The 17,355-nt window shown below is 40.3% G+C and overlaps 1 protein-coding gene across 7 annotated transcripts in view; it reads left to right on the forward strand.

The window, feature by feature from the left end:
- The window catches only part of SORBS2 (sorbin and SH3 domain containing 2), a 258,991-nt gene that overhangs the window by 21,540 nt on the left and 220,096 nt on the right, over nt 1–17,355 (forward strand). For all 7 annotated transcript variants that reach the window (XM_089777891.1, XM_089777890.1, XM_089777889.1 and 4 more), the window contains exon 2: nt 7,470–7,604. The gene's annotated coding sequence lies outside the window, so the exon portion shown is untranslated. The remainder of the gene's footprint in view (nt 1–7,469; nt 7,605–17,355) is intronic.

Below are 17,355 nucleotides of genomic sequence, written 5' to 3' on the forward strand. Positions count from 1 at the left end.
TACAAAATAGTAAAGCATAGCAAAAAATTTTGGACAAGATTTTTAGCAGAGAAATGTACATGCAGATAGATCCAAACATTTGTGAACTCAAGTCAAATTTGTCTGATTGCTTTGGTTGGAGGTGAGACTCAAAAAAATCCAAACATTTCTATTTTTTTAATTCAATGTTTTTATGTTTTTCAAATAAAGTAAAACAAACAAAAAAGTATTTCATTCAATCCAAAAAAGTTTTTTTTTTTTAACTTTTAAAAGCTCTTTTTACCACCACCCCCAATTTTCTCCCCTTCTGATTAGCCAGTGAACGAAAAAAACCACGATCTGAACAGCTCTACATAATGGTGTTATTTGGAAAAAGACATTATTTAGTAGCTTTTCCGTCCCTATACTTCATAAAACCTATGGAACAATGGTATTCCATCTTCACATTGTTCTATGATTTGAAGAGATACTTAAAAGTTTTGAAGGATTCCATAATAATATTGCCACTCCAAGTAATGAAGACTTAGGTTTCCCCCCCAAAGCTTAAGGTTTTCCTTGTGGGGGGATGTAATATATATCACAACAAATTTGAGGCTTCATACTCTGATTTGCCAACACTTCAGAACACATTCTGCCCTACGGTTTTCAATGAATTGATATATATTTATCATTGTATTCCCATGGTTTCTCTTTTCTTTCTGAGCAGCTAGAACAACTGGCTGCTCATTTTTCACTAAATGACCCACCTTTCTGAACTAGTCCTGAGCTCCAGCAAAGATTGAAAGGTATATGAAATTCAAGGTTTAGCAGTGATCTTTAGCCATTACATCTTAACTGTACAGCATCCAGTTCAGTGCCAGGTTTCTGCAGAACTTGTGCTTATTTATATATATTTTATTTCTATATAAAATGTATATACTTCTTTGAGATGTGCTCTACTTTAGGTGTCTTATCTGTAAACAGAGATTTGTAGTAGCAGTGCCCAGTTGGCTGCACAGGATCAGCAGGCATCTCCCATCATTCCAAGCAATCACCTAGCATGTGCAGTCAACCTTCTCCCAGTTTACTTGAGCTGGAGTAATAGCCTTGCCTGTCACACTTTAGATAGGTCACCACCAATCCTCTTCCTTTCCCTGTTCCTCTTCAGGGGCTCCTTTCACAAGCACCTGTTACAACACGAAATCAACCACCTCCTACAATTAAATACAGGTCTATGTAGCACTTTAAAGACTAACAAGATGGTTTATTGGATGATGAGCTTTCGTGGGCCAGACCCACTTCCTCAGATCAATGATGAGCTTTCGTCTGGCCCACGAAAGCTCATCATCCAATAAACCATCTTGTTAGTCTTTAAAGTGCTACATAGACCTGTATTTTGTTTCAGCTACACCAGACTAACACGGCTACATTTCTACCAATCTCCTACAATTAGGCATTGTAGAACCTGTAACAAAGCAGCTCAGGGAGAGGGTTTTATTCCCATTACTTTTAGAAAAAGACCAACAGTTGGAGACCCATTCTGGATTTATGAAGACTCAACAAATTCATGAGAACATGACATTTAAAAAATAATGACTCTATTCACAATAATTCTGGCATTAGAAAAAGGAGTTTGGCTCTTGGCCCTTTACCTCCTAGATGCTTATTTTCATGTTACTGTTCACCTGCATATTCCTGAGATTTAATTTAGGTCACCAGTGTTTCTAATAAAGAACACTACCTTTAGCCTGTCAGTTGCCCCAAAGATTTTCACCAATTGTCTCATTTTCATTGCAGCCCATCTCCACAGATGGGGTGGTGATCTTCCCATACCTAGACTGCCTTTTAAGAGCACTAATGCAGCAGGCAGGAAGCAACACCACATAGACCACTATAACCTTGTTCATGGACCTTGGATTACAGATAAATGTGCAGAAGTCCACCATGTGCAGTAATTAGAATGTATAGGAGCCTACCTCAGCTGTCTCGCAGCAACAGAAAGCTTACCCCAATACTGCTCTCTTACCTTAGCCAATCTAATTTCAGTGGTGACTAACAGTCTGCAAACATCTGCCTGAATGTGGTTACAACTTTTGGAGCATGCAATTATGACAACATTTGTTGTAACATATGCCAGGCTCCACATGAGATGCTTACAGGCCTGGCTTCAAAATGTCTATATATCACATCAACATTCTCTCAACAAATGTCTCAGTGCCCTGCAAAGTAAAAGTCTTGCTCCATTGGTGGACATAAGCACAGAATTTTTGCTCAGGTGTCCTCTTTCAAAAGAAAGCTTCTACTGTAACGGGGGTGGGCAATAATTTTTAATGGGGAGCCACTCCAATACAAGCGGTCAAGGGCCACACTTCTATAGAGGAAGTACAGTATCTGGGATGGAGGTTAGGTGCAGAAGGGAGCTTGGGGTAGGGGGCTAGGGTATAGAAAGGAGCTGAGAGGATGTTTGGGTGAAGGAGGTGGTTGTGATTTGGGGCAGAGGCTTGGGGTACAGAGTCTGGGCGGGTATGGTGCAGAAGAGGATTCTGGCCAAGGGGATACAGAGTTTGGGAGGGAGTTGTGACTTGGGAGAAGGAGGAAAGGGGTACAGATGGTTAGGGTGGTGGCCTGTGGCAGGTAGTTGGGTGGGGTGGAGGTAGATACCAGAGGTAGGCTACTGTCACATATAAGGGAATTACATCAAAAATAGCATTCCAAAGGTGATGACAAAGTTGTGTAGAAGTATTACATTAATAATAATAATAATTTATACCCACTTAGTCTGGGTGGTGGTTACCTGCAGGAACCTGAGGCAAGCTGTCTGCTGAAGTCCCAGGCTCGTCAATGGCTGATCCATGTGGTTCTGCTCTGGGGGTGAGAAGGAGGGTGGCTTCACACGCTGTCCCTGCCCCCAGTAAAATTTCTCAGCTTCTATCTGCCATAGACTGGACAGTGGGAGCTGAGAGAGTTTGCTGAGGGGTGGGTGCAGTGTGTGAAATCTCCCCCTTTTTCTCCCTAGCTTCCAGAGCAGAGAACAGCCAGCCATTTAAAGCTGAGCTGCTCTGTGCCTAATGGTCCTTGTGAGGCAGCCATGGGCCAGATGGTATGGCTTGGTGTGTTGGATTCAGCCTGCTGGCCACCTCTTGCCCACCCCTGTACTATAACAGTCAGGATGGCAGCTTTCCTAATGAGATGGGGGGCACATTTTTGCAACACAATCCAAGATCACTGGTTCCCACTGGAGTCCAACCTGCCTATAAACTTACTGGAGCTACGAGCAGTTTTCAACCACAAATTATATGGGAGAAGGAAGCATATGTGGAGAGGCTAGGCAGCAGCAGGGGACTCCAGAGGCATTTTGGCCGTTTTCACTAGAAAGGAAAAAGAGTCTGAAGAGTTGTGTTCAGGAGAGCTCTGATGCCCTTTTAGAGGGTATAGTGTGGCCTCCTCTTCTGTTGTTCTTTTCCCCTCGTTTTCAGAAATGGATAAAAATGTGAACCCAGCTTCACCCTTAGAGGGAGCTTGTACTGAGGATTGGAATAGTAGCTAGTTTCTATGAAAGAGAAAGCTCCTTACACACCACCTTCTATCCTTACAAATAAATTCCAGGGCCTAGTTCTGCTCCTGTTGTAAAGTAACTGAATTTATTTTGTCATTGTCATGAAAGCAAGCAAGGTTGGGCCCTCTCTCCAGATCTTGAATGAGAATTTATTAGGCTCACTGTGGTCAGCGTAACCCAAACACACAGAACTGGGGAGGGGATTTGCCCCCAAAGATTTTTTTTTTTTTTTTTTTTTTACTGTTTGCTAAAATACCTTATGCACGAAAATAAGGTTGTCCTTTTCCATATGCAGAATACAAAGGACATCCAAAAATTTGGAGCACCTCTGGGTCCTAATCTCACCCAATCCTCCTCTTCCTATCTGTGTTCCATAGCTGTAGTTTCTCCAGAGAGGACCTAGTTACTTTAAAAGTGAAAAAGCCCTCCAGAGCTGTTAGCAGAATGTTGAATCTGTGAAAGAGACAGTCAAGTGGTAATGAAGCCATTTAACAGGTATTTGCCAAGACTCACATAAATATTGTCTGTTTTTTAATTTATTGACAAAAGCAATTGTATATTACATATTTACGCAGAATCTGTTAGTCTATAGGATCTTAATTTTAAAATTGCTTTAAATATTTCATTAGTATGTTGCTGAAATTATAAAATCACATCTCTAAAAAATAATCAACTTACTACCACCACCCTGGATAGCCATTGGACATAAGGGCACCAGTTTAATTGTACTGCATGGGGCCCAATAAATCTTAAAGACATCCCTGCTGTCACATAGAGGGGAATTGGATCAATAACCCTCCAAAGGTGACAACAAAGTTGTGTAGAACTATTACAGTAATAATATTAATAATTTACACCCACTTATTCTGTGCCTAAATTATGGGATTTGAACAGCTTTCAAACTAGTCTAGAAAACTTCCCAAAGGAGGAACAATTCTCCACCCATTGAATAAAGACAATTCCCATTGACTTGTCTAGGAGCTGACCTGGAGAAGTAGGTCTGCGAAACTGATTCTAGTGAATTCCTACCATTCTGTTATTTTTTTCTTCAATAACAGCACCAAACTCCATTATCAGTAAGAGAAGATATGTAGATATTTTGAAGAGACTATTTTACCTTCTTTTCACCCTTTTGTTATGGTTTTAATCTGTCCAGATTCTTAATGTGTAAATTTAAGATACTGGAATAACTTGTAAAACTTTCTTCAGTGCTATTCAAACATGGAATTACATGACACCTTGAACAAGCTGTCTATGCTCAACATGTATTTTTATTATTTTCAGTTAGTTTTGATTTGTTTGTACTGGTTATTTAAATAGGATCATAATGCTCCAGTAAAACAACTATAAAAATAAATTTGCGTTGGAGCTGCCAGTGTTAGTGAAAAATAGTACAAATAGTATTTTCTGAAAAGTGTAATATAACAACAGCCTTTGCAACAATGACAAGGATTCAATTATGATTTTTCTTGACTTCTGCCTTTGTGCTTTGTATATGTTTTGCTAACAAACATAGGGATGATCTGAGCTGGCCTTGAGAAGAGCCAGATGGTATGTATGTTTTTTAGTAATAGTTACTGATTATAACACATTTTTCCCAACCAATCATCATCTGATAAGATTTATATCCAATAGCTGAAATAAACGATTAAAATACACCTAAACAGTACTACTGAGCATGGTTAATAAATTATATAAATTAGGTATGTTAAGATTTACATGGAATAAATTGCAAAGAACGTATAATGAACAAACCATTAAGGGCCAGACGTGAATTATGTGCTGCTTGATAAATCATGGAGCTTGATGTAGTGAATGGCTGTCTTCTGAGAACATTGTTTCATGAAAGATATATATATATATACACACACACACATAGTGTGTGTGTGTAGCAGCAGCATTAGTGTATGTATTTGAGTAATAATTAGACATTCAGACATGTCATGAATTTTGGTTGTGAGATTACATGTGATATCTGGATTAATTTATATGTATCAGTACTCAATGGTTTGACCTCTTAACTCGCAGGAAATGTATTATTGAGTATGTGATGTCTAGAAAAGTGACACATTAATGGCCTAATGCATTTTGCTTATGTATTTACATTCTAGATTCAGTTCCAAATGACAGGCCTTTAATGAGGCACAAGTTTGTATCTGATCCTGCATCCATCTCAATAATCCAGTTTAAAAAATAAATGTAAAAATAATTGGGAGTTCTTAAACCTTTACCTGTACAGTGATTGTATAGTGTGATAGAGATTAACTCTTCTGTGCCTCTGTGGGTGAATGTTTGTGGTTAAGATAGTAGTCCTAGATTGATTTGGGTGACATTCAGACAGTTGAGAAGGTGACTGGGCATTTCCTTTTAGGGACATTTCCTTCATTCTAATCATGTGTGTGTCAATAGGAACTGACAACTTGGAATGAAGCAATAATAATGCTTAACTTAGCAGTCAAATATTTAGTCGTTATGTTGTTAGTTAGCAATTGGTCTTAACAACAGGGACACTGTGATGGTATAGCTCAGTTTTGAGAGAGTCCTTCCCCGTGCACAGAAGAATAGGTTCTTTTCATTTTCACACTTTAACATCTTCATCACTGTGTTTGGTGCTGAATTAGGGTTTGAGAACATGTTATTTTTAACTGGGCATTTGTCACTGGTGTTTTTGTTTCAATTGCCAATATAAACTTGTTTTACCACATTGATGCTTTATTGGGTTGCTGTATTTTTGTTTGTTTTTCCTGATTCAAGCACCAGGAAAAACATTCCTCAATGTCAGCCACACACATACCATTCATCAAGAAATCAGAAGCTTAGCTGCACAGTGATTTGAGTTCATAAAAACCACCTACCCAAATCAGCAAGCCAATTAAGTAAAAATCTGAGGTAGATTTAAAGATTTAGTAAAGCATTTTATAATCTAGCCAGCATGGACTTGTTTTGGATCCATTTTAGTAGTATCAAATTATTTTTCCTTGTAATGGAAATAAAAGACTTATCAAGAGAAGTACCTAGTGATGTGGTGGAATGTGATAAATTGTCTTGGTGGTGCAGTGAACTGTGCCTGTCACAATTGGTCAGGAAAAGATTTAGAACATCCTGAAAAGCTCCTTTTCATGACAGAGGTCAAAGAAGGTTAAGTTATGATGACTGTTTTTTCACAGATTTCTGTTCATTAATGTTGTCTGTAATCCCCAAAGAAATTAGCGTCATTGAGGCTGAATAGCATGACCATGAAGCTAAGTTTTTTCTGTGATGAATAGCTCAACCTCAGTAAACATTTTGTTTTCCTTGTCGTATTTTCAATAAGTGGGGGCAGGTATGTGGGTAACTCCATCATGTCACTGAATTATCCCTGGTCTTTACTGACAGATCAGCTTCAGTGTCAACAGTCTCAGGCCACTTTCCGAAATATTCAGATGCTCAAAAAATAGCACACTTGATTAAACTGAAAATTTAGATGCAAGCTGAAAATAAACTGCTAGAAGACTGAATTGCCATCAGACACTGACACCAGCTAGATAATAAATACTTGAAAGCAAAAAGAGCAAATGACCTCTCAGCTCAGAGAGAATCCCTTGTAGAGAGATGGAGCATCATCTGCAGTAGTGATTAATCTTGAAACTACTTTTCCAAGCAAAAAGAAAATATAGTGGTTCATTTATTGAGTCCAGAGGTAATATAATCTTGAAGTAATGTAGTCTACACTATTTTTCCTCATCAACATTACTTGTTCATTCTGTTTCTTTAAACTAAAATGTGGACAATGCACAAAGTTGTTGTTGTGGGTTTCCTGATTTATATGTGTGTGAGTGTTTTGCATTTTCATCCTGATTGTAGGCAAAGCAGTCTGCTGCTGAAAATAGCTCAAATGCTCCTAGAAGAAGTAGTACAAGCCAGCAGCTTGAGTTCATAAAAACTCTCTTATCCGCTTTGCTCTTTCTCTTTACAGATTCTTGGATTTGACTTAAACTTAAACCTTCGGAGTGCAAACCTTCAAAAGGGCTAAATAAACAAGATCTGAATGTACAAGAGCAAAAGCTCTTACTTCCTCTGCACTTGAGAAGCAGCCAAGCTTGTCCGTCTGGTAAGTCATATATAGATAGAAAGATAGATATAGTTTTATTAAGGATTTGTTTTCTTACTACAGTCATGACTGACCACCTTGGTTATCCAGCCAATGCTTAGTTAGAACCTGCTGCTTATTACTAGTATTTCTCAGCTCTATGTACTATTTCTGTACAGAAGTGCAAACCAATTTATGTTATACCGAGGCAGAGTTGAGGTCCTGCCTTACAGTGCTTTTTTAAGACTTTCTGCAATATTTAATCTAAAGTTATGTGTACTACATAGGAAGGGAAGGGAATAGGTCTATTAATTTTAATATTTTAGCTCTCAGGTTGTTATATATAAAGCAAAACCCTAAATCATTGTATTTTTTAGATTTCTTCCCTGTTTAGTATTTGAAAATTAATAGAATACAGCCAGCTACCTAAGTAAACAGAATTTCTCAATCATAGCAACTTAAAGCCTTACTGATTCATTAGTGTTGCTTGGTTGGCTTGTTTGTTGCACATGGTGCAGAGACCGTAGAGAATCTAAAATGTTGATATGTACAGTGTAAGATTTAATTTTTCTTTAAATGATTTTAATGAATCAACCTAGTTAATCTGTGGTGTTGGCACAATTACCAGCAGGCTTTTTTAAGCTAATAAAATATTTCTATAACTTCCCTTTAGGCCATTATAAGGATACTCAGTATGACTTACAGCTTTCAGTGTATTTTGATCTGTATACTTCAAACATGATATATTTTGATTATGGGGTGTTAGCATATCTTTTGGGGAAAATGTTTTGCTATGGTGACATGACAACACCTTCTGAATAAAAACTTTGATTTGTTGACTACATTCCTGTATTCTTCTGCACTGTGACCAAAATGAAGAAAATCTCTAAAAAAGCAATAACAGTTCTTCCTATTTCTGAGATCAATAGCTTTTTTTGAGCTTTGATGATCAGCTTCCTGCTGCATGCTATGACTTCTCTAAATAAGAAACTAGTACTAAATGACAACTTATAAGACCTAGTCCATATGCTTACATACACTGGGGACCACTAAATTACCACAATTACTATGTTCTCGTGTACTGTATGCCTCAGTTCAGCATAACTGGTTTTTCAAACTTTGCCATAGAAAACTCTGGAATTAGAGTTCACATTTAAAAAAAAAAAGTGTATTGAAACCCTGGGCCACTTATCAAAGCAGATCTACATTTAAAAATACAGTAGGCTCTGTATTAATGTTTTCATGAGAGGAAAGTTTGTCTGGGTCAATTCTTCTATTGAAAAAATTATTACTTGGCTTCCTAACACATTAATTCCGTAGGAGGGCTTTTTAGTTTACTTTTAGTAAAAAGAAAGACAGTCATATAAGCTTATAAAGTGTGTATATAGTTTTAACTGTACAATATATATTTTGGTAAAAAATATAGACGTATAAAATTAACATCTTAGGTGTCTTGTGATATTTGTTCTTTAGAAATGCAGGTCTAGGTCAAAGCCCTGTGGTAATATTTCCCACTGCTGTGCATGGGCAGTGAGAGAAGCGGCCACATAGGCAGGTGGGCCCTGCCCATGCTCCACCCCTGCTCCTCCCTAGGGCTTGTTCCCTCCCCCCTGTCTCCCTCTTATTTCCTCATCCCCATCAGACAAAATCATTGAACCCAAATGTAGTAAATGACATTTGAAAAAAAACCACATTTCTACAATTTTTTTCTAAAGATAATGGAGCATGTTTTCCATCTGCATGCCAGATTGTGAAGACTGGACATGCAGAAGGCACATAATTAAAGTACTGAATTTAGAAATAAAAAAGTCAGTCACAGATTTTTTTTTTATTGTACCCTGAAATTTGTCAGAGATTTACTTGCAAAAGCTTGATAGTAAGGGCAAGTCAATTGTCCTGATTAATACAACATTACTTTTTGTGGAATATATGATGCATCTCTTCTGTTTTGCATTTTCTTAATCAGTGTTTCAAAGCTGATTTTATATTTTAAATATACTCTTAAGCTTTCATAAAGTAATCATTCCTGATTATTACATATTTAACTCACTGAAACAAAATACATTAAATTTAGTGTGCTCATAACAGTGTTCATTTTTTTTTTAGAAAAAGAACACTAATTTATTTTATGACCTCCATGACAATAGACACATTTATGAAAATTCATCATATATTTGTTAAAAATATGTTTCCAAAGATTTTAGGAATAACAAAGGATTTTATCTCCATGATACTGATTTTGGTGGTGGGTTCTCTTAAAACTAGTACATTAAATAGAAGGGAAATGCATTTGTCCACTATCTGGAAGAGTAGAAATGTTGTTCTTTTAAGAGCTCCCTTCAATAGGGGGTGAAGGGAGAAAGCTTACAGCAGCCAGGATAGAAAGTACAGGAGGACTATGGACTACAATAAATGCAATTAAAAATGAGTATTTTAGGTAAGGCTGGTCTTTTGAAGTCTGTAGCTGCAACATTACAGCTCCTGGACTGGATAAGGCTCCTCCACAGCAGCCTGGCTCCTTTTCTCCCAAAATGGAGGCCTCCTTCCCCCCGACAGCTGAGACCCTCTCTCCACATGGAGAGCCTCAGACGAAACTTCACTTCCTGGTTTTCTCAAGGGCTCATGGGAATTGCAGACCCTAAAGCTAGATTGCAGCACAGAGGATCCTCCCAGAAAAAAGTCAGTCACCTTTAGTAAGGGGACTATCCTCAGATTGTACATCTAAATATCTGTGCACAGATTTTTTGAGAGACATGATTTTATATTCTTCAGCAACAAACTAATGAAGTATTTAAAGCAAATTTTAAACTACAGTTCTGTAGACTAACAGGTTCTGAGTAAATATACAATGCACATCTGTTTTTGTCAGTAATTTCAGAACCTGACAGTATATATCTCTGAATTGGCAAATGTTTGTAAAATGGCTTCATTACCATGTAATGGCTCTTTTAACAGTTTCACTGTTATGCTGGAAAGCTGGAAGGCTTTTTACTTTTAAGTTACTAGATCCCACCCAGATGAAGATTCATCATGCTGCAAGAGCCTGCTGTGGAATCCTGCAGGAAGAATCAGAATGGGGATAGGAAGAGATGAGAGGTTGGGCACTTCCTTCCTTTGCCTCTTATACTTACTACCCATGCCACTATGGGAGATGTGGATCTCATTCCTGGAGTCTTGCTCCCTCATGCCAACAGGTGTTGATAATTATGAGTAGGTAGGAAGCTCACAGCTGTGTGGGATTTGTATCACTCAGCAGACACATCTCAGACTCTTACTCAACTAATAAAAGCATTCAAACAAATAGTGAAATAATGCATCCAGTGACCTGGCTTTGTCCATTTAATTTTGAGACTAAGCCACTTTGTCAAGCTACATTTCTGTGTCTGACCAAAAGGAATCAACTGGCCTGTGTCTCTCCTCAACTGTCTACCCTTTGCACTTCAGTGCTGGGCCATCCCACTTCTCTCAATTTCTCACAAATCGCAATTTCTCCTCCCCTAGAATCCTTCTCTTCTACTGCTCATCTTCTTGGACAGTGAATCTGTTGCTCTCTGATCTCTCACCAAAAAGCCCCACTTCCTCCTCTCCCAGCTTGCTTGGTCTTTCCTCACTGAGTAACTAGGGTGGGGTTTTTTATCATGCAGCAATGACCACTTATCATAACTGTTAACAGTTGTTAGGGAGAGTGTATGATCTAACCATCAGTGGCTGGTCCGTTATGGAGAGGTTTTTAACGCCGCGGAAAGGAATACTGTTTAACGGCTGGTTGCTGCCATGTGGTTCCAGGTGTGGTGGGCGTGCGCCCTTAGGCAGAAGTGTGGAAGAAATGTATGATTTTTCAACACTGTGATGGACCTCCTTTAGAGGAGATAAAATACAAAACTGTATTATTGGCAAAACTTTTACCAAATATTATTTTTTATCAGAATAATATTTGAGGTGTAAAATAAGGATGGGAATTTTTTACTTGTTCCATTTTAAAGTGATGAAACATTTTGTTTAAAAAAAAAAAAAAAGCTATATTGCAATAAAATTGTTCTGGAACGGCAACCAAATAATGCTAAATTTCAGCCTAACATTAATTTTTATGATCAAGTAAATAGCTACTGCAATTTGGAGTCAGTATGTAAATGCTGACACAACCTGAATTGTGGTGGTGTTAATGTGGCACTTGATATAATTCAGTTGAATGAACGAAGTCTCAGGAGAGCAGCGGAATGTCTTTCTTTTGCTTAAATATACCTCTGCATTCACAGAGAACACACAGTAACATTTTGTTCATGTTTCTCCCTTTGACAGTGTGTCTTTGTTCACTCACCAAAGGTGATGTCAGATGTGTCAGTGAAAAAATAATAAACTTCCTGGTTTGCATTTTTTTATTTTACTTAACTGATATGCTCCCAGGGAGCCTTGTAAGTCCTGAATAGCCTAGCACTGTTGCTTGTAATGCAATGTGTTTGGAGAGTAAAGAATCAATCAGAGCAGTTAGTGTTGGTTAAATAAACAGTGAGACCTGTCACTGATACCTGTATATATTCAAACATGGAAGTACGGGTATGCTTTTTGATCATGGAATCTACACATCTGATCAAATAGGACAACTCAAAATGTCCTTGATTTGTTCATGATGTAGAGGTCTCTCTTTCAAATACAGTGATTGCATTCAGGATATATGGCTGCTAGAAACAATTAAGATTCTATCCTGAGAGCTAAGATTTCTTGTATTGTAAAAAAATGTTTACACTGATAAGGAATTTGAATTCAACATCTGTTTTGCCATCAGTGAACATGGGTAGCTTGAGATTAGTGGGTATATATTTTAATGAAATGTTGTTTAAAACTATATAATTATGTTGAAAAAATAAATCAGAATGTTTAAAAATGGTAGAACAAAGTATGCAGGATGGCTGAAATTCGTCCATTATTTGGAGAATGACACACTGCCCTCTTTATAACTTAAGGATCAGAAAGGGGTGCACCAGGGTCAGCTGGGTGAGTGTTTCTGCTTAACTGCAAGACAACAAAGTACTCTATATATTGGGCTTACATGGATCAGCACAGAAAGTTGAGCATGACAGTGGATAATTCTGGGGCACGCTTGGAGCAATGATTCAATACTGACATATTTCAGTTTGCATCATTACTCAAGAAAACTTCTGCAGAGAGGTTGCACCTTAGTAGACCCTCCATGTAAACTGAGTATGGATAGCTGGTAGCCCTGTATTGGTTGCTCTTTTCTCACATAGATAGAGCTGTGCTAGTCACCTTTAACAAATGAACAGCTACTTGTCATCTACTAAAGTTGGAGTCACAAATTAATAATGTCCTGACGAACCCGCACAATGTTTACTTTATCTAGTTGCTTGTTGCAGGCCATCATCATTATGTAGAGCCGTAATGTTGTGACATGATGGCATATTATGTAAGAACTGCACCCATTTTTATGTCACGCTGAGTGCTGGGAGGACTCCACCTTTTCTCTCCTTCCCCATTGCTGCTTAATGAGAGAAATGGAGGGCATTCCCTCTCCCTCATCAAGCCTTGGCTTGGTATGCACCCTTACTCCTGGAGTGATTCCAGTCACTTAAGAGCTAGCAGAGTGCCAATAAGACATAGGGTTTTGGAGAAAGACCAGTAACAGCCCTGATGAGCCTATTGCAGTTTGTGGGGAATGAGTTAAGTTACAGTTCCTTGTCTTTACACTATAACATTCATCAGGTAATGAGCATTATCATTAGGATTGCAAAATTGTTTTAATGGCAATCTCCTTGTTTTATATGCTTACTAGCAGATGTATTTGGCAGTGCCAAGGTCCTTCTGGGGAGGGGTCTTGTAGTGCAAGGGGCTGTAGGACTCTGGGCAGGACCTTGGGGATTTTTGGGAGGAGAGTGCAGAAGGCTGGTGCAGGAGGGAGTATAATAGTGAGGGTTGGGAGTGAGGAGGAGCTCAGAGTAGGATGTCACATCCGGCATGGGCCTTTTCTCCCCCTTCTGCCCCCAGCACCTCCAGCAGTCTCCGGGCCCTCAGGTACCCATCTGGCTACTGGACACCCTTTCTTCAGGCTCATCCGAAGGACAGAGAGAGAGAGAAATAGAGAGAGAGAGAGGTCTTTAAGGTACCACAGAACTACTCATTATTTTTAAAGTTACAGACTGACACGGCTACCCCTCTGAGACTGAAAGCTATGTTAGTTAGCTGTGTTTCTTCTTATAAAAATATGAAGCATGTAAGTGTAAATTTTTTTAAAGTTTCCACCAAAGTGTAAATCTACTAAGTGAATCTTTGGATATATTTTAGTAAGCCTCAGTAAGCCATAAAAATTGTCTGTGTTCATTTATAAGAGTGTGTCTGTATATTAGTGGCTTAATGAATAGTATTTATCATTATTGGCTTAATCTCTAAATATTCAATACTCTTTAGCATTCAAAGAGGCTTAAACACACATGCTCCCCTAAAGCCTAAAAGGTTTAACTGCTTGGTTCAGTTTGATTTTTTTTTTCCCCTCCCTTTTTAATAAAAAAGTCCAAAACTGAGGGCAAACTAAATCCACGTGTGGCAGAAACTCTCAATATATGGCTCTTTGCTGGTCTTTGCAGAAATATAAGGGAGGACAGCTGCTTTTGCAGCACCATCTCTCTGTTCCTTAAACCCTAAGAAGTAGGGTGACCATCAGTCCTGTATTAAAGCCCTCTTGCAGCTGGCCCGATGTTTTTTTAAAAAATGGGCAAATTGTCCCGAATTTTCAGCTCCATCACTCCCCCTGCTGATCGGTTAGTCAGTGCAGCTGCAGCAGCCTCCTGTTAGGGGCTGGCAGGTGAACACAACAGGTGGTAGCCAGCAAGTGGCGCACTCAAGCAGGGTGCAGAGGCTGGTAGCAGGAGAGGCAGCGGTGTGTGATAGAAGTGTAAGGGTATGGGGATGAGTGAGGGTATGGGGAGAGTGTTACATCCCCCACGGGCATCCTAAATCAGGATTTCCAAAGATGGGGGGGGGGGTCTGACAGTCCTTTCAGGCTGTGGAACTGAAGCTATGATCCCTGGCATCTGCTGCAGGGCTTGATATCTTCATCCCCAGTGGCCCCTCCCACACTGAATTTCCAGCATCACCAGACTGAAGCCCCTGAATTTCCAGGCTGAAGCGTTATCCTCAGCACACCTCTCCCCACCTCCCACCCCCAGGTAGCAGCCCCAATCCCTCACACTCCCCTCCCCCAAGGGTTGAGGCCACAAACCCTGGCAACTCCTGCGAGGCTGAAAGTAGGAGATGAGGGACAGAAGTCCCCATCCCCACTTGGCCAAAGTTGAAGCCAGAAGTGGCAGGGCTGAATCCTGGATCACTGGTGCTCCCCATGCAGCAGAAAGCCCCGAGCCCATGGGCAGAACTGGGCAGCACAGGACGTGTTGGTCCTGCCCCTGCAAACTTGAGTGGAAGTGCAGGGCAGACCCAGGAACAGAACCACCCTTTTCTTCCCCACACCCCGGCAAATTTAGAGGCAGGAAGCTAGAGCCATGCAGGTTGACGCATCTGCTCCTCTGTCTGGTGCCATGGCTCAGGCAGCAATGCTGTTTCCTTCTCTCCTGCCGCTGTTGCTAGTTTAGGGGTTTGAAGCTGCCCCTCAGCTCCCAGTCCCCTTTGTTCACAGAGCCAGTAAGAGCCGCTGGGATGTGAGGGACCTAACTCCATGCCCAGCAGAGCCCTCTGGGAACAGGGGGACTACAAAAGCCCTCCTGGCACAGATACCCATTCTCTGAACCCTGAGTTTTCCTCCTGTCTGCACACAGCCCCTACATCTCCCTGGCCACACACAACCCACAGATATCCCCTCCCTGCCCTCTGTGCTGCCCCCTGGCCACACAGTCTAGCTGTTCCCTCTGGTGGGGTGAACACAAACAATATTGAGTTTTCTTCTCTACCGTGTGAAATTTCTGATATGCAGTATGGATTCCTATATCAATTGATTGAGAAGCTTCTCTTAGTGAAAAGCTTGCTGGGCTTTGCGCAGGCAATACCAATAGAAATTTTGATGGTGCTAAAAGTGCTGGGAAAAACAAAGTACAGTGAAAACTGCATGTCAGACTAGATTAAAAGATCTTTTGTCTTAGTTGTGGCATTCACACAGTTCGTAGAACTGTTGCAAATAGCAGCTGACTGTCTTCTAGTTGTTTTGGTGTCCTTTTTCCATAAAAGTGTATAAATACAAGGGGGGAGGGCTCAGGGCATGCAGTGGAAGGCAGGGGGCGCTCAGGGTGGCAGATGTGCAGGAAGCAGGGTGAGCAGTCAGGGCAGGGGGTGAAGAGGTGGTGGAGTTGCCATGGCTGCCCATTGTGGCAATGGTGTTGCTGCTCCAGCTGCAGCTACTCTGGGAATACGACCAAGTGTGGAGGTGGTGGCTCATCCCAGGGGGCTGGGGTTGCACTGCCCAGCCCTCCCCCAGCAAGTGATTCCCCCTCAGATGGCCAGCCTGCCTATGCTCCCCAGCTGATGGCTCCTGGTGGGGGTGGTTTCCATCTCCCCCAGCGGGCCAGCAGTTCCCCCTGGACAACCCCTTTGGGAGCAGACTCAGGACAGAATGCCCACCCCTTGGCCTCTACTCTCCTGGGGGGATTGCAATGTCCAGCTCTGGGGGGGCACAGCAGTGGGGCTGGTGGCTTATAGGGCACTCCCCATCTGGCACTGTAGCTGAGGGCTGGGGGAAGGGGTTTGGAGTGGGAGGCATTTACCTGTTGTAATGACCAACAAGATGGTAAGCTCTGGCCTTATCTGGCCATTATCTTGCTGGTGTGGTTTTCCCCCATAGTCACTTTGCAGCATAGCTCTTTTCCTGTCAGCCCCCTCTCTTTCCATATTATGGAAAACAATAGAAGTCTATGCACATCCCCTTTTCCTGGCACAACCAAACCTCTGATTGTGCTTTAACTTATATAAGAGGAAGCTTCATACCAACATTGGTGGTCCTAGCTATTACCATTTCGGAGGAGTTCTTGAACAAATGGATTCACGAACAGACAGATTCACATTTCTAAATATATAGACAGATAATAATGCAGTGTTTCTTTTAATGGGGGCTTAATCAACTTAACGCTATTTTGAATGTTTGTGCTGCATAGTTCTGATTGATTGTCGTTGAATTCACATAAATCAGAGCAATTTATCAGGTGTCCTGTATTTGCCATAGGGAAATATGGTCATCCTACTAAGAAGGTCATTCAAGGTAAACAGATGAAGCACAAACTATGTTTCCTTTGCTAAAAACTTCTCCACGTTGCACATGCAGTTGAGTTAACATTGCTTTTTAATTTTCTGTCTTTAGCTATGTCCCCTTACCATTGTGCAACCACAAGTAGATTGCAGAGAATGTAAACCAATCCTATTATCATTAGAGCAACAGATGAAATACAGTAGCAATACCATTTTGTATAGACTTTGGCCTTTTTATAATGCATAGCTTTGACATTCTCAATCTATTTACATGAGTTCAAAGCAGGACAGGTGTGCAATACGGGCAACTGAAAGGATGAATTTGCTACTGAAAGGATGGCTTTCCCATTTCTTTACAGGCATTTCACAGGTCCTGAATCCTAACAGATTTGTATATAAAAACAACAATGTATGCTCTATATCAAATAATCTCGGGAATTGATAGGATCAGTTGCAATCTGACATATTGTTTTCTATGATTTGAGGCACTTGTTCCAAACACCAGCTTGGCTCCATCCTTAGATGCTTTAAAGGCCTGGCTTGACAAAGCTCTGGCTGGGATGATTTAATTGGG

The sequence above is a fragment of the Pelodiscus sinensis genome, chromosome 4, assembly GCF_052426305.1.
Source record: "Pelodiscus sinensis isolate ZL-2025 chromosome 4, ASM5242630v1, whole genome shotgun sequence".
Taxonomy (NCBI): domain Eukaryota; kingdom Metazoa; phylum Chordata; order Testudines; family Trionychidae; genus Pelodiscus; species Pelodiscus sinensis.